Source organism: Protopterus annectens, chromosome 2.part0 (genome assembly GCF_019279795.1).
Source record: "Protopterus annectens isolate FY-2018-M chromosome 2.part0, PAN1.0, whole genome shotgun sequence".
In the NCBI taxonomy this organism is placed as follows: domain Eukaryota; kingdom Metazoa; phylum Chordata; order Ceratodontiformes; family Protopteridae; genus Protopterus; species Protopterus annectens.
Genome location: NC_056728.1, coordinates 124,085,147 through 124,109,380, shown reverse-complemented (window position 1 = coordinate 124,109,380; position 24,234 = coordinate 124,085,147). Strand labels below are relative to the sequence as shown.

The window sequence follows — 24,234 nt, the reverse complement described above, 5'->3', positions numbered from 1 at the left end:
AAAGAACAGTCAAAATTCAGATTATGTCAGATATTGGATTCCAAAGGAGAAAATAATGTTTCTTTACAATCAAGTATTTTAATGCTCCTGTGTGTGTGTGTGTGTGTGTGTGTGTGTGTGTGTGTGTGTGTGTGTGTGTGTGTGTGTGTGTGAGTGTGTGAGTGCATGCGTGCGTGTGTGTGTGTGTGTGTGTGTGTGTGTGTGTGTGTGTGTGTGTGTGTGTGTGTGTGTGTGTGTGTGTGAGTGCATGTGTGTGTGTGTGTGTGTGTGTGTGTGTGTGTGTGTGTGTGTGTGTGTGTGTGAGTGTGTGTGTGTGTGTGCGTGTGCGCACCAGATGTGAATAAGTAGTAGCCATAATCTGAATAATAATGTACGTAGTAGCCATAAAAAAGAAATGCATGACAAGTTAGTACATGACTGTTGTTACTGTCACCAGAGAACTGCTGATCTATGTTCTATTGCTGGGATACACTATTCACAGCTCTTAAAATCTGCTGCTCCTGTTTGCCAGACTTCATTTCATATTCTGTTGCTGGCTAAGGTGGCACAGCAGTCAGACATTACTCTTTTAATAGCAATTATTGTGCTACATTATGCTATTATAGTTATAACAGCAGACAAATGTGTTTTGTGAGTTACGCAGAAACACTAGTGTTTCAATCATACTAATCTGAGTACTGTGTTTAGAATATGGTGTTTTTCTTTGAATTCACAGAAAAAGAAGAAAGGCATGTACATTATTTTTGAGCAGAATTTAAATGTTTTTATTTGACTCAAGTATTGCCGACCTCAGATGTGTTTATATTCAGTTGCATGAGGTGTGTGTATGTGAGTGTATGGTTGGCTTGCCTCAAAATAAAATCACAAGTGTTCGTTTTTTTCTTAACATCTTTATTAAATCACATTTTTAACAATGACACAAGTGCAGATACATAACAAAAAAGCAAGTGTCTGTTTTTAATCCTGTGATCACAGTTCTGTGCATTCCTGTAGAATATTTGTTTTAGGAAAGGTAGGCAGACATATTATTTTACCAGTTTCTTTCTGGACCAGTCACAATTTGTATGGTAGATAGCACTGTCCCAACAGTACTTGGGGCAGCAGATAGTCATTTATGTGCAGCTGCTGCACTGTCACTTAACCAGTCACACACATTTTGTGTACCATTATTGTTTCTCTAGCAATCTTTTTTCCTAGATTTAAAAACACTTTTTGTACTAGCCAGTCATGTTGCTGTAGCATTTGTGTTGGTGGTCATTAGCTGCTGTCTCACTGGCCAACCACAGCTTAGTGTACAAGTCACACTTTGTGAGGCAGACAGTTTTGTATGCATCAAGTCTGCTGCTGAACCATGTACAGTGCAGTTGGACAGCAGGGATGTGCCTGTGGAGGTTCAGTTACTGGGCTACTCACTATTTTCATCACAGGTAATCTTGTACCAGTAATGTCCTCATCACTAGACTGCTCACAGTTTGTCTGGTACATTGAATTTTCACTGTATCAGAAACACCACATGCTCACCAAGAAATTCTTATACACTTTTATTTTGGAGAATTATACAAACATCCCAGCACTTCAGTCACAGCTTTTTTGTCATATCATTTAGAATTGATGAGCTAGCTTCAAAAATAGTTGACCTGTAATGACACTAGAGCAATTCTGTTTGGATTATTTACAGTTTGCATACTCAGAAATCCTATACCTGGAAAGGGTGTGTCACGGGATCAGCTGCATTTTCTATTGGCTATCAAAATTCTACAGAACACTCCGTCTTTAATACGGGGCCGCGGTGGTACAGCGGTTACCGTTGTCGTCTAACAGCAAGAGGTTCTCCCTTTCTCTTCTCGGCTGGAGCGCCTTCTGTGTGGAGTCTGCATGTCCTCCCCACGGTTGAGTGATGTATAAAGACATGCAGGTAGGTGCAAGCATGAATGGGTGTGCCTTCTTTGAAGGTTGGACGTTGGGCTGGCAACTTGGCACCGTAAAAATCCTCTGCCAATCATTAGCAGACTGGAGTTCCACTGTAGCGACTCCTAACTGGGAAAAGCTGAAAGACATAACTATAACTCAGTCTTTAATATAAGTTGTTATGTATAGAAGACTGAATTTCTGCACTGAAGAACAAAGTTTTCATAAGAGAACTTTCCATGTTAACTAATAGTAACACAGTAGCAATAGTTGAAGATCTAAATATGTTGTTGGCAAGATGGGACACTTTAACCTCTAGTAAACAAGTCCTTCTAGTGATAATGCTCAGAGAATGTCTTGCAGGCTAGGCATACTTCTCCACATAGCAGTCTGCAGGAGACCAAGTACAGGGATAGGAGTTTGAGACAGTCCACTGTTTACTCCCTGTATTCTTGAACCTCTGTAGTCTCTGTAGGTGTTGCAAATGTCTGGTTAGGGACATGCTGATGGGTGTGACTGGTCTGATGACAGCTGAGCACAGTGGAAAAATGACCTTCTTGTAATGGGATGCCACACCCTTACTAATAAATTATGCAATGTAGAATGATTTTCACACCACAGTAGACGCGTGTTGGTCAAAGTTCAGGTTACTGTCAACAAGCATTCTCAGATCCCTCACCACTGGGTCTATTTTTAGGTGTGTATTATCAATGTGATAATTTTGAGGGGAGGCTGTCTTTCCAAAGGGTACTAGTATGCATTTTTTCACACTGAGGTTTAGTCCATGGCATTGGCACCAGTGGTTTGTCTGCATCAAGCCTTCTTGAATGGTATCTGTGTCTTTAGGAAATTCAATAACCATGCTAAGTTTGCAGTCATTTGCAAACTTAGTCAGCCAGAGGCTCTTGACATTTGTCTTGATGCCAGAGATGTAGATGCCAAAAAGGAGAGGCCCCAGCACCCATCCTTGTGGGACTCCACTAGTAATTGGCCTCTTTGTGGAGGTGGATTCCTTCATCCTAACTTCTTGTGTCATGTCAGTAAGACAGCTGGCCATCCATTGGGTGACATATGGGTTTATGCTTAGTTTTTTTAAGTTTATCTACAATGCTCCAGTGAGGTATTGTGTCAAATGCCTTGGCCAGGTTAAGGAAGGCAGTGTGCACTGTTTTGTCCTCATCCATACTTTTACTGATCTTCTTGAAAAAGTCTACCACATTAAGTAGGTATGACTTACCTTTGACAAAACTGTTGTGGGCAGGGTCCAGTGTCTGTAGGTTTTCTATGTCATTGTTTATCAGATCCTTAATAATTTTTTCCATGGCCTTGCATATCAGATTAGTCAAACATACAGGTCTTTAGTTCTTTGGGTCCACTGAAGCCTCACCTCCCCATTGTGTAGAGGAATAACCACTGTAGTCCTCCATTCATTTGTCATAAAACCTGTCTAGAGGGTATGGTTAAGCAGAGAGTCTAGCAGGCCTAACAAGTCATGTTTCTTGCTATTCAGTTATTATCAGTGCCCAATGAAGAAGTATTCTTGGCCTTAGAGAGTGCATTGAAGACTTGCTCCCTGGTGATAGTTGGTGGACAAATGGTGCCTCTATTTCCTTGGTGGGGTGGTAAAAATTTACCAAAATTTATCAGCCAGCAGATTTGTTATATGCTCTGGTTCGAAATAGGTGGCTCCATTCACCATTAGTTTGACATATTGCTGGGTGTTGCCTTTAAGGTTGTTCATAGTTTCAGAGATTTATAGATTGTTATTAGACTAATAACTGTGGGGCCTTTCTAAGCCTAGCTAAGTTTCCCGAAAGAATAATGATGTCCTATATCCAAATAGGACATTGAGGGCCAGACATTTATATCCATAAGGGACATGAGTGCCAGGCCTGGTGTAACTTTCCTATTCCCCATCCACTGGTCTAAGTTTTGCTTAAACTGGGTAACAGATGAACTCAGCTTCACATGGATGGGAAGCCTGTTCTGTAGGAGGGGCAGTCTCTGGGACACATATTTGTCTCTCCAACATATTCTGTTTAAGTCACAGACATTATTCAGGTCCCTAGACCTTGTATTTCTGGTACTCTTTGACTTAAAAGTATGTAGGGGATTCATAAGTGTGGGGTTTGTGGATGCCTTGTAAGCCAGGCATAGATCAACCCTCAGCAATCTATAGGAGACTGAGTACAGGGAAATGACTTTAAGATGCTCTGCACAAGGCACGTTTGTTATGCTTTGTATTCATTTTGTAAGGAATCTCTGAGGTCACTCTAGTTGATGCATATGCCTGGTCAGGTACATACCAAAGGGAGTATTGTACTCTATGATTGGTCTGATAAGGGCGGAGTACAGTGGGATAATGACCTGTTTGGCCTAGATGCTATGACATCTTTGGCCTAGATGCCATGCCCTTACTTATAAGATCCACAACATAAAAGGATTGCCTCACCACTATGGCCTCAAGGTGGTCAAAGGTAAGGCTACACTCTACGTGTGTATCCAGATCTCTGACCACTGGGTCGACTCAGGTGTGTATTATCAATATGGTAATTAATTGGGATGGCTGGCTTCCCAAAGGGTACAATTGTGCACTTCTTAGCACTGAGTTTAGGACCATGGCTTTGGCACCATTTGTTAGTCAGAGACACACCTTCTTGAAGAAAGCTAGTGCCCACAGGGGAGTTGATGATAATTCCCAGCTTGTAATCATATGTTGGCATAACTGAAAAAAAGCGTTATGGTTGTTCTTAGCTTGGAAGGCTTATTTTATCTGAAATTTGGCTTTACTTATTCCTCTGAGTTGCTTGTTCAGATTAATGAGGGGAGTTTTTACTTTGTTGGGCAATGTCCTTCCTGTTTATGGACATGATTTTATTTCTTTTGTTATACAACCTATTTATACCAGGATTTTACCACTGTGACTTACTTTTGGAAGTTGTCCTGTGTTTACTTTGGGTAGGTACATCTGTGTCTATACATCTGTTTACATGATTGTACCCAGTTTCTGTAAACAATTCGGCAGAGGAAACTATTCTAAGGCTTGGGGGGGGGCTTGGAATGTTCCTAGACTGTCATTTAGTAGAAGGTAGTTAGCCTTGAAATATTTTTAAATGCTATGTGGTTAGCTAGGGTCTAAGGCTTAGTATTTATTTCAAAGGAAACAGCTTTGTGGTCCAACCTGCCCGGTAAGGATTCTACACAAGAGATACTGCATTGCTCCCTAATGTTTGAGTACCAGGTCAAGGATACTTATGCCCCTGGTAGGTAGATGGACTAGCTCTTCCAGGGTGTTTATGTTAACAGAGTCCAGGAATCTCTGGGCCTGCATGTCTGAGGTCATTATGATTCTCAGTTGATGTGGGGATAGGTAAAGTCACCCATGAATATTGTGTTGGGCTGAATGGTTTTCTTCATACCTCACTTTTTAAAAAACATACTCTTGCAAATGATAAGTAAATAAGCAGATAGTTTCTTGTAATAATCCAAGGTGACATTGCTTTTAAAAGTTTTCTCAGTTGACAGTACAGCCAGAAAAAAAAAAACACCACCACACCACATAATTAACTCATAGTTCATTAAATAAGGGAAGATCAAGGCCCACCAGTACTAGATAGACTACTGGGGTAGGGGGGGACTTGAATTCCATCCTAATGTGAAACAGAAGAGACTACATCATGGCAAACTACATAGCTGTATGATAGTGGTGAACTTAAACATGACAACTGGCAATGGAAGACGACAAGTGGATAGGCACTGGGATGAGGGAGACAGAGAATGGTGGTTGCATGTACATGAAAACCTGTAAAACAAAGCAACATTATTCCATCATCTGCCAGAGTAAAGAAATCTGGTTAATGTGTACAAACTGGCAGACACCATAAATGACAGTGAGATTGACCAGGATATGGCAGTTCTGTGTTAGATTAGAAAGATAGGAAAAAGAATGTCAGAGTAGTAAGGGCTGGACCAGACTGTATGGCAGGAAAAAAGGATGTCAACAGGTGAGACTGAATATTAGGAATGTAGAATGCTTAAAGGAAGGGACTGGTGGCCTGCAGTCGTACAGCCCTATGATAAAGGAAGATGAGGTAGAAGAAATACTGTTTAACTTCCTGCAATAGCTGGCATTACTAGTGAAATGTTTAGTATGCAAGCAGTGAACTGAAAAATGTGGCAGAGCCATGGTTAATACACTGTGAATTCTTACTGATGCTGTATTCAAAGACAAAGTATTACAACAGTTTATCATGGGGGAATATATAAGGGTGGCCACAATGGTGCAGCAGTTAGTGTTGCCACCTCACAGCAAGAGGTTCTCTGGTTCAAACCTTGACTGGAGTGCCTTCTGTGCGGAGTCTGCATGTCCTTCCTGTGATCGCTTGGGTTTCCTCTGGGTGCTCCGGTTTCCTCCCACATCCCAAAGACATGCTATAGGTGGATTAGACACTCTAAATTGGCCCTGGGTGTGAGTGTGTGCATGTGTGTGCCTTCTGTGGAAGGTTGGGGGCTGGGCTGGCAACTCGACACTGTAAAAAGTACAGTTTTGTACCTACCATAAATGTAGATGTTCGAGGATCCACATTGCTGCAGTCCTAACTATTGGGTAGTCCGCTGTCCAGTCGGCCCGAATACCAAAGTATATGGCTGACGTCGGTCAGGGCGCATTAGACTGACGTCAGTACGTCAGGGTACTAATGCGCATGACCGACGTCATATCCTCAGTCTTTTCTTGCCCCAGATGTCAGAAGACCCTGAAAAGATAAGGCCAAAACCAAAACTCCCAACATACCTGAACCAAAATATAGATATATATACAAAATATACAGAATTAGCAGAATATAACCTCACTTACACAACCACCACTAAACACAGAGGGAAGGAGGAGGGTAAATTGGACTGCAGCAATGTGGATCCTCGAACATCTACATTTATGGTAGGTACAAAACTGTACTATGTTCTTCATTCCACATTGCTGCAGTCCTAACTATTGGGTAGAATCCCAAAGCAGAGGTAAGGGAGGCTGGCAAATCATAAGGAAGCAGGAACTGACAACATGCCCTGCAAAATAGCTGTGGCAAAACCAGCCCTAGACTTAGAGTAGAGAGGAAGGTGATAATGCTTAGAGAAAGTATGCACTGAACTCCAAGTAGCTGCCTCCAAAATATCCTTAGTTGCCACCCCTCAGAAATGCTGTTGAAGTGGCAGTAGCCCTAGTGGAATGAGGCCTAATCCCAGCTGGAATCTCCTTGCCATGATGGGAATAACAAAATGTAATGCAACACCCAATCCATCTAGAAATAGTTTGTTTTGACACAGGCTTGCCCTGAGAACTCAAAGCAAAAGAAACAAACAACTGCTGAGACTGCCTAAAATCCTTAGTCCTGCTCAAATAATAACGCAATTGCCTGTGTACATCTAAAGTGTGCAAAATCTTTTCCCCTTTATTTTGGGGATCTGCATAAAACGTAGGCAAATGAATAGTTTGGTTTAAAGCCACACTAGAAACCACTTTAGGCATAAAGGAAGGATTAGTACGTAATGATACCCTATCCTTATGAAAAATCAAAAGGCTCAACCGCCATAAGGGCCTGTAACTCAGAAACCCTTCTTGCAGAAGTAATGGCCAACAAAAAGCAGTCTTCCATGACAAGTATTTCAGTTCAGCAGTAGCTGCAGGCTCAAAAGGTTGTAGAGTAAGTTTCTCCAACACAAAATTGAGATCCCAAGCAGGAGTAGGAGCTCTACGTGGGGGTCTTATATTCTTTGCCCCTCTAAGAAATTGCTTGAACAAAGGATGTGAAAACAATGGTGGGTCACAATCATAGTGAGCTGAAATTGCTGCAGCATGAATCTTAATTGAAGAGAAAGACAAACCTTTGTCCAATAACTCAGTAAGATATTGAAGAGCCACACTCAAATTAGGCTCTGAAATCTCCAAATTCTTTGCTGCAGTCCAAAATAAAAATCTCTTCCATTTTTCTGCGTACACTTTCCTTGTACTAGGTCTTCTGGCTTCCATAATCACATTTAAAACTTGTTGAGGAAGTTGAGACCTGCTGTCTTTCAAAACAGAATATGCCAGGCTGTTAGATGAAGAGAGTGAAGCTTGACATTGAGCAGACGACCGTCCTTCTGAGACAACAGATGTGGAATCAAGGGTAAAGGCCATGGAGGCTTCTTTACCAGACTCCTCAGTAATGGGTACCAGTGCTGCCGAGGCCAATCTGGAGCTATTAAAATCATCCTTGGCTTGTCTTGTCTGACCTTTAGAAGCACCTTTGGAAGAAGAGGCAGAGGTGGAAACGCATACACATGAAGATTTTTCCAACTGAAAGAAAGAGCATCCACTTTCCAAGCTGTGTGATGAAACCTCTTTGTGCAAAACTTTGGCAGCTGGTGGTTTAGTGGAGAAGCGAACAGATCTATGTCTGGAGTTCCCCAGGACACTGTCAACCTTTGAAATACATGAAGATCCAGTTTCCACTCGTGGGGATCCATGATTTGTCTGCTTAACACATCTGCTAAGGAGTTCTGTGCTCCCGGCAGAAACCTTGCCTGAAGAGTTAGTTGCAAGCTGAGCGCAGTCTCCCATAAAATCATTGCTTGCCTGCACAATGGGTAAGAATGTGTTCCCCTTGTTTGTTGATGTACCACATGACAGTTGTGTTGTCTGTTAGAATCAACACCTGCCCTGGAAGAAGTAACTCCTTGAAAGCCATTAATGCAAACTGGACTGCTAACATCTCCTTCATGTTGATATGTAGATGCTGTAGTCTGGCAGGCCACTTGTCTTGTATCCACTTTCCATTTAGATGAGCTCCCCAAGCAATGTCTGAGGCATCTGTCGTTAGAATTTGACTCGCCTCTGGCCGGGTCACAGAGAGTCCCTTGTTTAGGTGACATTCCTGAGCCCACCACAAAAATTCCTTTTGAATGCAAGGTATTATTTGAATGACAGTGTCCAAATCCTGGCAGTGCTGTGTCCATACATTTTGAGATACCATTGTAGCTTCCTCATATGCAGTTTGGCATTGGGAAGCACCAGAATACAAGATGCCATGAACCCTAAGGCTTGAAGGACTGTCCTTGCAGTCAGCCCGGACTGAAGAGATAGTTGATGGAAGTAACTGGAAAGATTCTTTTGTTTGTCCGGGGTTAAAAGGCCATCTGGGCTGCTGTATTCAGTCTCACACCCAGAAAGCACATGTCTTGAGAGGGTACTAGACTGGACTTTATTTCGCTCACAGAATACCCTAGGCATCTTAGCACTGCTATGACATATTCCAAATGCTGTAGAAGGTCTTCCTTTTCTTGAGCCAGAATCAGGCAATCGTCCAAGTAAGGATAGATTTGAATTCCTTTTAGCCTGAAGTAAGCTATCACTGGAGCCAGAACCTTTGTGAATACTCTGGGCGCAGTAGATAAGCCAAAGGGCAATGCAGAGAACTGATAATGAGAATTTCCAGCTCGAAAACGCAGATACTTTCTGCAACTTAGTCTTATAGGCACATGAAGGTAAGCTTCCTTGAGATCTAAAGTTACCATCCAGTGATCTTTGCCCAGCAGAGGTAAAAGCTGTTGTAACGTCAACATTTTGAACTTGGGAATGTCCAGAGAAGTGTTGAGGATAGATAAATCCAAAATTGGTCTCCACGTGTTCCCCTTCTTTGGTACTAGGAACAGGCGAGAATAAAATCCTAGGCCCCTTTCTGGCACAGGAACCGGCTGAATGGCCCCTATTTGGAGTAACTGAGAAATTTGCTTGTGAGCCTCTTGTCTTTGTAGAGGAGGAATGTCTGGCATGCCTTTGAAAGGAGGCAAGGTATGGAAATAAAACCTGTAACCGTGGTGAATGATATCCAGAACCCATCTGTCTTGGGTAATTAAATCCCAATTTTCTTTGAAAAGAGACAGTCTTCCTCCCAACGGTGCTGCCAGGCGAGAATGAACTGGCAGCTGAAAAGGCAGGTCATTGGGTCTGCTTACGAAAGGACTGACCCCTGCCCTCACCAGAAGTCTGAGCAGGGGAACTCCTGTTCTAGGCCTAAAAGAACCCTGAGCTCTGCCCCTACCACGTCTAGACCTACCCCTAGACTGGGAATCATAAGCAGGATAAGTCCATCCCTTAGCAGGCCAATTTCTACTAAACTGGAGGCTGCACCTGCAAGAAATCTTTAACAGTTTGCATAGACTTAGCCTTGTCCTCCATTTTCTTCAAAACTGCTTCTACAGGCGAACCAAACAACACATCAGACTGCAAGGGAGCATCCAAAATCCGTGTCTTAACATGCTCAGCTAAATTCTGATCTCTCAACCAGGCGTGCCTACGAAGAACAGAACCAGTGGCAGCCACCCTGGAGGAGGCCTGCACAGCATCAAAACCACATTGCAAGGAATGTTTACCCACCTGTTCAGACACATGAACTAAATCCTGCAACTCTTTACACTCAATACCTTCCGCCAGAGCATCCACCTTAGATTTCAACTGTGAAAGAAGATAATTCTGATATTTTAACATGTGAAACTGACAATTCAACGCCCTCATGGCTAAAGTGGAAGAAGTATACACTTTCTTTCCCCATCTATCCAAAGCCCTTGCCTCTTTATCAGGAGGGACAGGATTTTTAACAACTGAGGCCTTCACACCTTTAGGCCCCTGAGAGACAGTTTCCGGGTCTGCCCTAGGACTCTTAAAAAGATACTTATGAGCTTCAGGCACCCTATAATACCTATCCGGTTTAACTGGGGCAGGAGGCAAAGAATCAGGATTCAAGGAAGCCTCTGCAAAAACATCTTCCACCACATTCAAAACAGGAGGTATAGCTAAAGGCCTATGCTGGGGTAAAAACAAGAATTCCCTAAGCCTTTTCCTGGAATCAGAGAAATCTTGACCTTCCCATTTAAAATGCTCCCTCATGGAATGCAGAGTCTCTGAAAATGAAAAATCCTCAGGAGGGGAAGCTGAAGGAGTAGAATCATCCACATCAGAATCAGAATAAGGAGGGTACTCCTGCAAGTCTTCAGTCAAGACTCAGAAGCCTCGAGCATTGCTCAAAACTCTCAAACTCAGGTTCCACCCTAGGCCTCTTATCAGGAGGGGGCATAGAACCCCTTATCATAGTAATCAAATCCTCTGCCATTTTAAGCATATGTTTCTTAGGCAAAGACCCTGAAGCACTAGGAGAAACCCCCACTGAAGCAAAACTCGGCCTGCCCCTCAAAGTAGCCTTGGAAACAGAAGGGGAGGCTCTGACCACCTTAGGAAGAGAGGGAAGAACAGCCACCTGAGAAGCCCCCTCAGCCTGGCCTACTTCCTGAGAGGATACATCCTGTAACAGTAAAGTCTCTCCCTGAGACTCCAAAGAAACACCTGGCAAAACCTCCGGCTCCACTGAGCCCTCTAAAGAACCGACATCTGGGACTGTCGGTTCTTCCACTCTAGGCTTTGCTGTTTTGTCCTTGCGTTTTTTAGCCGAAGCCGGCGTCGGAGCATCCGACGGCATTTTATAATTACAACGCTTCCCAAACACTAACCTGGCACAGTCTAACCTTCTCTTAATAGTGCGTTTGTTAAATCTAGCACAAGAGCGGCATCCAACAACGTCGTGCTCAGGCCCTAAACAAGGTATACACAAAGTATGGTAATCCCTATGAGGTATCTGTTTCCCACAAGAAATACAGTTATTCACTTTTTCTGACATCCGGTTAAATACTGAGGCAAGAAAAAACCAAAATATTCCCCAACGGGGTACTTAGCCAACTTTGATTCGGTCTGAAACTCTGGCTTCAGAAACTTTCAGAACGCCAACCTGCACTCGCAAAATTGCTTCTGCATCGGACCATGCGGCAAAAAAGACTGAGGATATGACGTCGGTCATGCGCATTAGTACCCTGACGTACTGACGTCAGTCTAATGCGCCCTGACCGACGTCAGCCATATACTTTGGTATTCGGGCCGACTGGACAGCGGACTACCCAATAGTTAGGACTGCAGCAATGTGGAATGAAGAACATCTCCACTGCCAATTATGAGCGGACAGCTGATCCGCTGTGGGGACCACTAACTGGGAAAAGCCGAAAGAAGAAGATCATGGAGGAATATATAGACAATCATTACACTTGCACTTTTTCAGATTTATAGGTTCATAGGTTCAAAGGTTTTTCTAGGCTAACGGCCACAAGGGATATTTTAAGGCATGCCATGCATCCCAAATCTCTAACAAGTTCTGATACCCTTGATAAGTGTAAGCATGGGGCTGGGAGATGAACCATTTACAGGTTACCTGTGTCCATTAGAGACACAGGTGCCAAACCAGGGATGAATTTATGGTTTACCATCCAATTGTCCAAGTCGCACTTGAATTGGCTTAGGGAGGAACTCTGCTTCACATGGACAGGGAGCCTGTTCCATAGAAGGGGTAGTCTGCGGGATACAGACCCATCTCTCAAGCAGGTCCTATTTATATCACAGGCAAGATTTATGTCTTTAGAATGGGTAATTCTGGTGCTGTTTTTTTGTGGATATGCAGGAAGTCCATCAGAGTGGGGTCTGACAATGCCCTGTATGCCAGGCATAGATCTCCCCTCAAAAGCCTGTAGGAGACAGAATAAAGGGATAGGGCCTTGAGGCGGTCTGCATAGGACCTTTTACTTACTCTCTGTATTCTTTTAGTGAGGAACCTCTGTGGACATTCCAGTTGTTGGATATGTCTGGTTAGGTACATACCAAAGGGGGCATTATACTCAATGATAGGTCTGATAAAAGCTGAATACAGTGGAACAATGACTTCCTTGGACTTAGATGCTATACCTTTGTTTATAAGTTGAACAACATAGAATAATTTTCTCACCACTGTAGACACGTGATGGTCAAAGGCTAGATTTGACAAACTTAAAAAACTCCACTCTCTAGAAGCTCCCTTTACCCTAGAGAATGCTGACATTTGTGCGATCACTAAGACATGGTTTAAAGCCACGGAGAGCACACCAACAGTGCAAGGTTATAATGCCTTCCAAATAATTAGGCTAGCTACTTCACAGGCAGGGACTAAAGGTGGAGGTGTCTCTATTTACATCAAAAATAAATATATTTCAAGGCTGGTCAATCGGACAATGCAGTTGAGCTGCTCCATGTTTAAATCACCACAGGCAAAATCCAATACCACTTCCTTGCAAGCTATAGGTCCCCCTCTATGATCTAGGAAACCCATACCATGTATTTAAACTTATTAGAAATACTAACTATCCAACCCAATTCCCATATTCATGAGTGACTTTAACTACCCCACTATTAATGGATGGCGTAGTGGTGCAGTGGTAGTGTTGTCACCTCACAGCAAGAGGATTTCTGGTTCGATTTTCGGCTGGAGTGCCTTCTGTGTGGAGGCTGCATGTCCTCCCTGCATTCATGTGGGTTTTCTCTGGGTGCTCCAATTTCCTCCCACATTACAAATACATGCGCCTGGAGCATTTCTTCCTGGGCCACCACTGAAAATTGCCTTCGTTCCAAGTCGGACTTTCCTGATAAACAAATGTTAAATAAATAAATTAACTGGGAAATCCTATATGACACTAAACATACATGCACAGAGATTCCTGGATTTTGTAAACCCAAACTCCCTGGACCAGATAGTCAATACACCAATCAGGGGTGCAACTATACTGGATTTGGTCCTCACTAATATGGGAAAGTGCTGTACACCCCTACTGTAATACTTTCCCTGGTAAGGTTAGACCACAAGATGGTCTCCTTGAAGTAAAAATAAAACCTGGATCCCCAGCTAAACCTGGAATATTCAGGAACAATATTCAGGAACTATTGTAAGGCTAACCTCCTGATGTTAAGTGTGAACCTGGCAAAATTTCAAGCCCCCATAAACCCTGAGAACACTGCTACCTATGCAGAACTGTTCACAGAAACACTTTACAAGCATGTTAATAGCTGCAGAGAGGCAGCTGTACCCACCAGGAAGAAATAGATGTAATGAGTTTTCTTTTTTATTTAGGACAAGCACACATCCAGACCATTACAACATATGCATGAAGGCTGGACCAGTGTGTGCGTGTGTGTGTGTGTGTGTGTGTGTGTGTGTGTGTGTGTGTGTGTGTGTGTGTGTGGGAAGGGGGGGTCAATGTACATCGGTTATAGAGTATCCTGGTACTAATAAGGTTGTGAAGTCACACACAGGGAATATGGCCTATGCACAGGAGTAAAATATATATTTATGATGTTTATATAAAATTGCCATTTTGTTATATGCAAGTCTACTTTGTACACAGTAGGCAAAGCACAGAAATCTTCTCTTACCTGACTCTATCCTCCATTCTCACCTTTCTTCCGTAATTCCCATCGCACCCTTTTGAATTCTCTCAAAATATGACTTCTTCATGTATTCTCATACCTATACCATCCCATGCATCCTAGGTCTTCTTACTAGGAACTTTCCTGCATTTGTAATCCTAGTCTGATATTCAGTTTAGTAGAAATTGAATGTTTTATTTTTCCATGCAAACCTGATGAAATACTATATATAGTGTTCAGCTATTATGAAAAATAACATTTTGTAACTGTTTGTAACAACTGTAAATCATATATGTTGGAGCTTTTCTCCCTGGGCCTCCACTGAAAATGGGTTTGCTTAGGCCCAGTGGACTTTCCCAGTAAACAAATATCAACTAAATAAATAAATAAATACATAAATAAAATGATTGAAAGTAAAACTACAAGTGATACAAGTCACTGGGTTAAAGGTTTTTATTATGATAAAGGCCTGTGCTTTATTTTGCCTGATGCAAAGATATTTTACTACACGTAAAGTGACACACACACGCACACTTAATTTTTCAGGGTATCTTTTTTGCTGTCCTGTTATTTGTCAGGTTCCCCAGTCACCTGTGGTCTTTTCAGTTCCCTTTTCTAACATACACTGCCATGGGTATGACCCATAACCCGAGACAGTTAGGTTCAACTTCTCTATGGAAGATTAAGAGATACATATATTTGCAGAAACTTGGCTCTAGATCTTTGTCACTGTTGAAGTGTCACCCCAACCCCCATATACAAAAATGGGAAATAGGAGTTGTGAATGGATGGATGGATGGATGGATGGATGGATGGATTCAGGACTGAGCTGAGAGTCAGGAGAAAAAGGACAGTGATCCCATCACACTGCAGGTGGTGGTATAATCTGTAGATGTAATCACTATAGTTGGGATCATCTAGGAAAAATGGCATGGTAAAGGGTGCGCATCCATGCATAACCAAACACATAGGTGTATGGCAACTTAGTATGTAAAGTAAGGTTAACTAGAATTCCACAGAGCAACTGAAATACATATTTTCCACATGAACACACAGACTATGCATTAAACCTTCCATATGTTAGTAGATTTATAGACTCATATGTTGTTTAGGTTGTTACTAGGCTAACAACCACTGGAGCCCTTACAAGCCTAGCCAAGTATCCCAAATAATTTGGGCCCAGAGTATCAAGCATGTCTATATGGGGGCATATTAATAGGGAGGTAACTAAAGATTTGTAGTGGGGGTGTTAGGATAATACTTTTCTTGTTGATGGCCTCTGTCCATAAGGGACATGGGGGTCAGACTGGGGATAAATTAACAATTTCTCATCCAACTGTAAATGTTTTGCTTGAATAGGGTCCGGGATGAGCTGTGTTTTACATGGCTAGGAAGTCTATTCCATAGTGCAAGTATCCTTTGGGACACATTTTCTCTCCAGTATGTTCTGTTTGTGTGATGTGTGAAGTTCATATCCTGGATCTTGTGTTTTTGGTGCAGTTTGCTATGCACATGTGCAAAAGATCCAGCAGGGCTGGGTCTGAGGAAGCTCTGTAAGCCAGGTAAAGATTCCCTCTCAGCAGCCTATAGGAAACTGATTACAGCTTTTAAGTAATCAGTGAAGGACAGGGTACTCATGTCCTGAAATCTAATAGTGCAAAACCTAAGTGGGCTTTCCAAATATTGCAAGTATCTGGTTAGAAACATCACAAAAGGGGCACAGTACTCAAGGACAGGTCTGATAAGGGCAGAAGAGAGTGGTATTAAAACCTCTTTGGACCTGGATGCCATACCCTTACCTGAAAGTTGGGCAACATAGGATGATTTTCTTGTTATCTTAGTTATGTGTTGGTCAAAGGCCAGACTGGTGTCTAGCTATGTTTCTAGATCCCTTACTACTGAGTCAAATCTATGGGGCATTTTAATAATGGAGTAATTAACTTGGGTTGACAGTTTCCATATAATGCACTTTTTGGCATTGTATTTTAGGCCATGGCATTGGAACCAGTCATTTGTCTATGTTAATCTCACTTGCAAGATGATGGTGTCTTGGACTCTATAACAGCTCCAAATGTACAGTCATCTGTGAACTTGGTGAGTCAGAGGCCTTGAATGTTAGTCTTGACTTCAAAGAAGTAGAAGCCAAACAAGAGTGGGCCAATCACAAAGAGCTGGGGTGAACAGTCTCTTAGTGGAGGTGGTCTGACCAATCCTGACTTCTTGGGTCCTGTCCGTGAACTAGCCATCAATGAGATATTTAGCAGTGCATTATGTAAGGATTTACGCCTAGCTGAGACAGCTTGTCAACAATGCCTGAGTGGGGTATTGTAATGAATGCCTTATCGAAGTCAAGATATGTAGTATGCACCATTTTACCATTATCCATTTCCTCAGTGACCCTCTCAAAGAAGTCTACCAGGTTAAGTAGGCATGGCCTTCCCTTAAAAAAGTGAAATTGGGATGGGTCCAGAGTATGTAGGTTGCCAATGTCCTTGTTTGTCTCTTCCATAATAATTTGCTCCACAGCTCTGCATATTAGGCTTGTTAGACTGATGGGTCTGTAGTTCATGGGTTGGTTGATGGTCCACCCTTGTGGACGTGAATGACTGTTGCGGTCCTCCATTCACTTGGAAGATAACCTGTTTCAAGGCTGTAGGTAAAGAGTGCCTCAAGCAGTCCTGATAGGTCATGGTCAAAAGACTGTTCAGGAGGCAGTATTCTTGATTTTAACAAGTGCTGCCAGCACCTGTTCCCTGCCAATAGCTGGGGGAAGTATGTTGGAAGGGATTTCACCTGGTAGAACTGCAGGGGGGGGGGGTGAAGTCTATAAGCTAGTATATTTGCTGTGTCAACCTGCTCAGTGAAGGTGGTACCATTCACCACTAGTTTAGCACACTGTTATGTGTTACCAGCTAACCAGCTGTCCTTTTACAAAAGCACTCTTTTGTGTAAAGAGGTGACAGCTAGAGAAGTGAAGGAACCCATTCACAAAAGTAGGTTTCCTATACACATTTGAATTGAAACCTTTTTCAGCATGGCTAATAGTAACATCCAAATAATTAAAATAACCTTTTAAATGTGAGTGGGTAAACTTAAAAAAAAAAAATAGAAAAATGTTTTAAACTGAATGGCGATTTGGTGCAGTGGTTGTGTTGTTGCCTCACAGCAAGAGGTTCTCCAGTTCTATTCTCAGCTGGGGTGCCTTCTGTGCGGAGTCTGCATATCCTCCTAGTGCTCCAGTTTTCTCCCACATTACAAAGACATGCTTCTGGAGCATTTCCCCCTGGGCCTCCACTGAAAATTGTCTTTGTTCCAAGTCGGACTTTCCTGGTTAGTAAATAAATAATTTATAAATTCAGGGAAAATTAACATCCTTATCCTGCCACAAAATAAAAAATATCAACAAAGTACCTAAGATAAGACTTCCAGATAGACACAAAGCTGGAATGTAAAACATAGTATCTTTCCCAACACCGTATAACCATAGTCGCATAACGGGGGTGCAAGCTGCCCCGACTGCAAGCCTCCTAAGTCTGTCTAGTAAATTTGCCTTCAAAGAAGATGAAGTTTTTCATCAGGATAAGTTTCATAAATCTACTATCAATGCAACTTCCTTGGAGGTCAAACCTTTCCACTCTGTTCAGACTTCATTAAACAAAGATAACCCTTTAGTTTACTGTATACAAGAAAATAGATCAACTAAATCTATCATCAAAAAAATGAAAGTTATGGGCTCACCATAAAGATTGATCTATGTTGTCTCTTTACATCCTTCCTCAATGTATGGGTCTTTGGATTCAAATTGGATATGACTTTGGCCACGATCAAGCTTTGGATCCAGTGCTCAGGCTCCTCTCCTTACCCATAATTCCCCAATGTTGCCCAGTTACCTCAGATTGAGTTTGCCCGCAAGAAAAAAAAAAAGGCAAGTATACAGTGTCTACAATAGAAGTAAAGAAACCAACTGATACACATGGTCTTCATAAGAAAAAACCTCTAGGAACCAAGGATAAGTTGGCCAGAGCAATCCAGGAGTTAAAAAGCCAAATACCATAAAATACATGGAAGGGGGATGGAAGGTGAGAAGGTGAGGAAGGATGGAAACAGACCAATTAGATTTATCATTATAGTGAGTACATAACTTTTGTTAACTGATGTTTTATTTGTCCGTTCCTCAACATATGGGACAAAGTCCCCAGCTACTGTATCACCTGGGTGGTCTTATGGAAGGATGTTCCAGAGCACAGCAAAACCAAAAGTGGCTCTTGATCTGGACTGTATGTCCAGTTTATAATGTGAAATGAAGGTATGAGCTATGGACCAAGTGGCAGCTGCACAGATGTCATAAGAGGTACACTAGAAAAGAAGGTCGTCAACAAGGCTACAGATCAAGTATAATGGGCTTTTGGGGGTGTAGACAATGATAAACCCCTTTCTTTGTAAGTATAGGATATACATTCAGACAGCCAATGGTGGAGAGTGACTTTGGATATTCCCTTTCCTATATTGACAGAGGAGTAAGAGACAAAAAACTGATCATTTTTCATGAAGGCTTTTGTCCAATGTAAGTAACATCACAAGTGATGGTGAACATCCAGTAAGTGGAAAGTATATTCGCCTTTGTTTGAGAAAACTGCAAAAACCACAGGAAGACTTATAGATTGGTTAATAGAAGATTCAGAAGTTGCCTTTAGAAGATACAAAGGGTTGGTTTTCAGGCATACTCTGTCTTTGTGAAAAATAATGAAGGGAGGTTTTGCAGACAAGGCATGGAGCTCAGAAATACCCTAGAGAAAAAACAACAACTAACTAAACAGTTTTCCATGATAAAAAGTTTAACTTAACTTTAGCAGCAGGTTCATGTGGAGGGCTAATTAAGGCTTGCAGTAAAATGGTAACATCCCATGGAGGAACTGGGTGTGTAGGCAGGAAACTTAATAGAAAAGTTCCTCCAAGGAAGACTTTAGATAGTTTTAAGGATGCAACAGGCATGTGATTCTCACTGATGTGAAAGGAGGATATGGCCACTAATTGATAGTGAAACAGCTAGCTCCATTCTGGAAAAAATAGGCAAGAAATTCCAAAATTGCTGTAAGAAAAGTCACAAAAAGATCAAGATTGTATTTAATTATCCATATGTAGAACCTATTCTATTTGCTTTTGTAAATCATATGTGTACAAGGTTTCTAGGAAAAACAGAGAACTTAGATCCACTAACAAGGCACTAATTGCAATCTCCAAAAGCCATTACAGCTCTGGTGACTCCTGTATTCTAGCAACATTGCCAAGACTTGGAACTCCCTACCACTACAACTCAGGGTGCAACCTAATAAAGCCATCTTCAAAAAACAGCTTATTTCCCATCTAAACAACACCTGGATATGCAACTGTCTAGCACCTGGTTTACATATTTTAACTCCTTTCCCCTACCTACTATCCAACCTCACAGATGCACTATATATTATCACCTGTTACTTATCAACTCACTGCCGCCTACTCCCCACTGCCCCATCTATACCCACTAACTCTCCCCTAGACTAAGTTGAAAAGCTTTCCCTTAAAATGTCAATGCACCTCATATGAACTTGTCTATATTTTCCTCCTTTTTTATTTTTTCCTTTCTTGTCTTATCTTCAGTAGATCTTCAAGATTATCTGTACTAAACATATTGTATGAACAACAATAAAATGTTACTACCTGCTATACTTTTAATTGTATGTCTAAACCACTATGCTTATGTAAATATGTTATGCAATCATATGTTATTGTCTGCTATATTTTTATAACTGAATGTGTAAATATCTTATGTATAGTATGTTAGCAATTGTTCTGGAGCTTTTCTCCCCGGGCTTCTGCTGAAAATGGACTGCTTTGTCCAGTCGGACTTCCCCGGTAAACAAATATAAAATAAATAAACTAAATAAATAAAAATAAAATAAATAAGTCAGGATATGAGAAACCGAGGATGAAAACCTGGACTGTTTAACCATGAATGGAAATGCAGAAACCATGTGATCAACATGAGGGATTGAATGTCTGGGTGAGCCAAACCCATGGGTGACAGAGTAGCTCTGGACCCAATCCCAGCACCCAGGCTGGAGGTACTAGATAACGCCAGAGGAAGAGAAAACATACTTGTCGAGGCCAATGGGGGCTATGAGGATGACTGTGATCTTCTTCACCAATGCTTCCTGTAAAAATTTTGGAATCAAAGGAGTTGGTGGGAAGGTATAAAGTAGCCCCAGGGGCCAAATGTGGATCAGTGCATTCCTTGGTGACTCTCCCCCTTAAAGGATCAAAGCGAAAAGTTTGCTGCACTTGGTATTCTGGGAAGATGCAAAGAAACTACAGAAACATTAACCCCGATGGATAAATATGTATTCCATGACTAATGGATTAAAAGACCATTTATGAGGAAGAAGGATAGATCTGCTCAACCTGTCCACTAACACAATGGACTTCCCAAAAAAATGCATTGCTATTAGTAAGTGATGAAAATATATCACCCACCGTCACACTCTTACAGCCTCACCACATAACGGATAAGATCTGGTTCCTCCCTGTTTGTTGATGTACCAGATGGCTGCCATGTTGTCTGTCTGGATAGATATCACATCTAAGGGCAAAGAGTCCCACCCTGAAAGGCCTGCAGTGCTAGAAGAACCTCTCTTATCTCTAAGAAATTGATGTGGAAACTGGTCCCTGATTGTGACCATGTAACTCAGACTGTCTTTCCCAAGTAATGCCCTCCCACACCCCAAATGGGAAGTGTCTGTGTTCGCAATGGCTTGAGGAGAGTGAAGATTGAAGGGATGTCCTTGTGAAACATGTGGAGACTGCAACCACCACTGAATATGTGTCTCTCACATCTTTGTTAAAGATACTGGAAAAGACATGGGTTGCTGTCTTATCGACCACTGAACCACAACAGTCCACTGCAGAACTCACATGTAGCACCTGGCCAGGGGAACTAACGTGATCAAAGCTGCCACAGAGCCTAGAAGATGGAGAATTGTTTTTGCTGGTGGCTCCTGACAGGGCAAAACAGCCAAAGCTTACTGATGAATGGATGTAATGCTTGTTTGAGGAAGTTTTGCTATCTCATGCTTTGTGTCAAACTGAGCCCCAGTGAACTCTAAAGACTGAATTGTGGGTGTGGCTAAATCGTGCTTCATGCTATTCAAGATGCATCCAGGGATACTGTCAGGACCCATCAATGCAGTATTTTTAGCTTTTGATAGCACTTTTAGGAGTTGGCCTTGTGTGATAGCTGAAGGTGAGCCAGTTTTAGATATATCTTAAGGGACAGATGGAGGGGAAGAGGGGTAAAGTTAGAGCTAAATTTATTGGTCAGTAAGTTTGCTATATCTTCAGTTTCAGTGCAGGCAACCGTTTACAGTCAGCTCAGTGCATTGTTGTGTTGCGCTTTTGAGATTATGAACATAACTAAGAAATGCTTTGTGATTGTCTTTGGCTTGGTAGCTATTTTAGCCTCAAAGTTGGCTTTGGTGGGTTTTATTAAGCTCCTGAATCATTTGTATATTTCTGTAACAAGGTCTCTAACATTCTGTAATTAATGTTTTGTAATATAAATTTCCAAACTGTTTTTTGAGCATTATATTGATATTCTATTTTATTTTTAAATACAGCTGACAGTATTTATTGATTTATTTTCCCTATGTTTACATATTTTGTAAATTATGTATTCCACAGTCATTGGTAATTTATTTATATCACTGATTTCAAATATCTGAATGTTTTCCATAACTTATCTTCTTTTACTTTTAATGCTTAACTATTCATTTTAATTCAATGTAAAGTCTTTTATAATATGTTTGGTTGTTTTAGTTGTGGTTTTGAAAATTCTGAAAATATTTATACCATTACAGACAATGTTTATCTTTCCACATCATGATGAAGAACCTATTTTTATATATTTGGTTATTAAATATCTAAAACTCTTTAATATATTGTTAATTTTTTGTGAACCAGTAAGGGTATAAGAAAGTTTCCTTACTGAATATATTTAGTTCAGGCTGCTGAACTCTAGTAACAACTGTGCTCCATGATGGCCATCTGGGTCAGTAGAAACTGTAGAAGCTTGTCTCAAATTGTGCATTAACCTGGTTACCAGTCTCATCTAATACTGCAATATTCTCCATGACTGTAACTTATAGGCCATCTAGGACAGTAGCAATGCAGTAAAATATCTCTTCTTTCAGTGCTATACATTGCAAATTCAGAAATTAGCCATAGTGCCATACTCTAAGGTCCATAGTGCAATACTCTAATGCTCACAGTGCAATACTCATAGGTTCATAGGTAGGTACTAGGCTATCATCCGTAGGACCTATACAAGCCTAGCCATAATGATTCCCTGGCTATTGCTTCCCACAAATATTTACTTTCCTGGACCCCTGTTTAGCAGGGCTACCGATGTGATCCCCGGGGTGAATTTCCTATCTCCCTTCCAATCATCAAGGTTCCTTTTGAAGAGGGCCATTGAGGCACTCTGCCTGACATGTATGGGCAGCCTATTCCAGAGTATGGGGAGTCTCTGGGTCAGGAACCTATTCCTCCAGCATGTTCTATTCATCGTGATGACAAGGTTAAGATCCCTGGAGCGTGTGGCTCAGAGGGATTGGGATTTCTTTAAGTGTAGCATATCCAACAACTCTGGGTTTGACATGGCCTTATATGTTAGGCAGAGATCACCTCTAAATAGGTGATATGTGACAGAGTATAGCTGGAGTTTCTTTAGATGGTCAGCATAAGGCATCTCCTTTAGGCTTGTGATTCTTTTTGTGAGGTATTTCTGCGGCCTTTCTAGTTGTTTCAGATGTCTTGTGAGGTACATACCAAACGGGACATTGTATTCTATAATGGGTCTAATGAGGGATGAGTACAGAGGGACAATGACCTCCTTTTTTCTGGATGAAAAGCCCTTAGTGATGAGGTGTGCCACATTGAAGTATTTTCTAACCATTGTGGCTATGTAATTATCAAAGGTAAGACCACTGTCCACCTGTGTCCCTAGGTCTTTTATCACACTTTTGGTGTTTAGTGTACTGCCACCTATGTGGTAGTTCACAGGTATGTGTTTTTTCTCAAAGGGGACACCTATACATTTTTTTGGCATTTAGCTTGAGCCCATGGCTCTGGCATCAGGCATCTGTTTTGGTAAGGCCATTTTGGGGATTCAGTAATGGCTCCCAACTTACAGTCATCTGCGAACTTTATAAGCTAGAGTCTCTTAGTGTTGGCCTGTACTTCAGAGAAGTAGATGCCAAACAAGAGTGGTCCCAAGACAGAACCCTGCGGTACACCATTTGTCACTTGTCTGGAGCTGGATTTGGAGTTGGCTACTTTTACAGTGTGTGTGTTCTGTCAGTAAGACAGTTTGCAACCCATTGAGTGATGTAGGGATTAAAGCCCAGCTTAGTAAGTTTATCTATGATTCCAGAGTGGGGGATAATGTTGAAAGCCTTGGTGGGGTCCAGGTAGGCTGTGTGAACCACCTTACCCTCGTCCACGGCTCTAGAGACTGATTTGAAGAAGTCAATCAGATTCAGGAGGCAAGATTGGCCCTTCATGAACCCAAACTGGGTGGGGTCCAGTGTTTGAAGGTTGCCAATGTCTTTGTTTATAAGTTCCCTGATAATACGTTCCATGGCCTTGCAGATCAAGCTTGTCAGACTGAAGGGACGGCAGTTCCCAGGATCCAAAGTCGATCCCTCTTGTGGAGTGGGATGATTGAAGCTGTGGACCACTCTGTGGGCACGAAGCCTGAGGTGAGGCTATGATTAAATATGACACATAGGTGAGGTGCCAGTTCATTTTGTAGTTCATGCAGTACACAGCCTGGGATGTGGTCTGGTCCTATGGATGACAGCATATTGGCTTTGCAGAATGTGTTTTTTACCCGAGTGGTTGTGATTACTGGAATTTGGCATTCTTTCGGTATTGAAATGGGCCCTTAAGGGGGTGAGCGGGGGTGAAGTTGGCAATGAATCTATCTGCCA

The 24,234-nt window shown here is 41.9% G+C and overlaps 1 protein-coding gene across 1 annotated transcript in view; it reads right to left on the bottom strand.

Moving 5' to 3' along the window:
- LOC122792709 (cubilin-like) overlaps positions 1–24,234 on the bottom strand; it is a 3,134,001-nt gene that overhangs the window by 444,274 nt on the left and 2,665,493 nt on the right. The window lies entirely within an intron of this gene.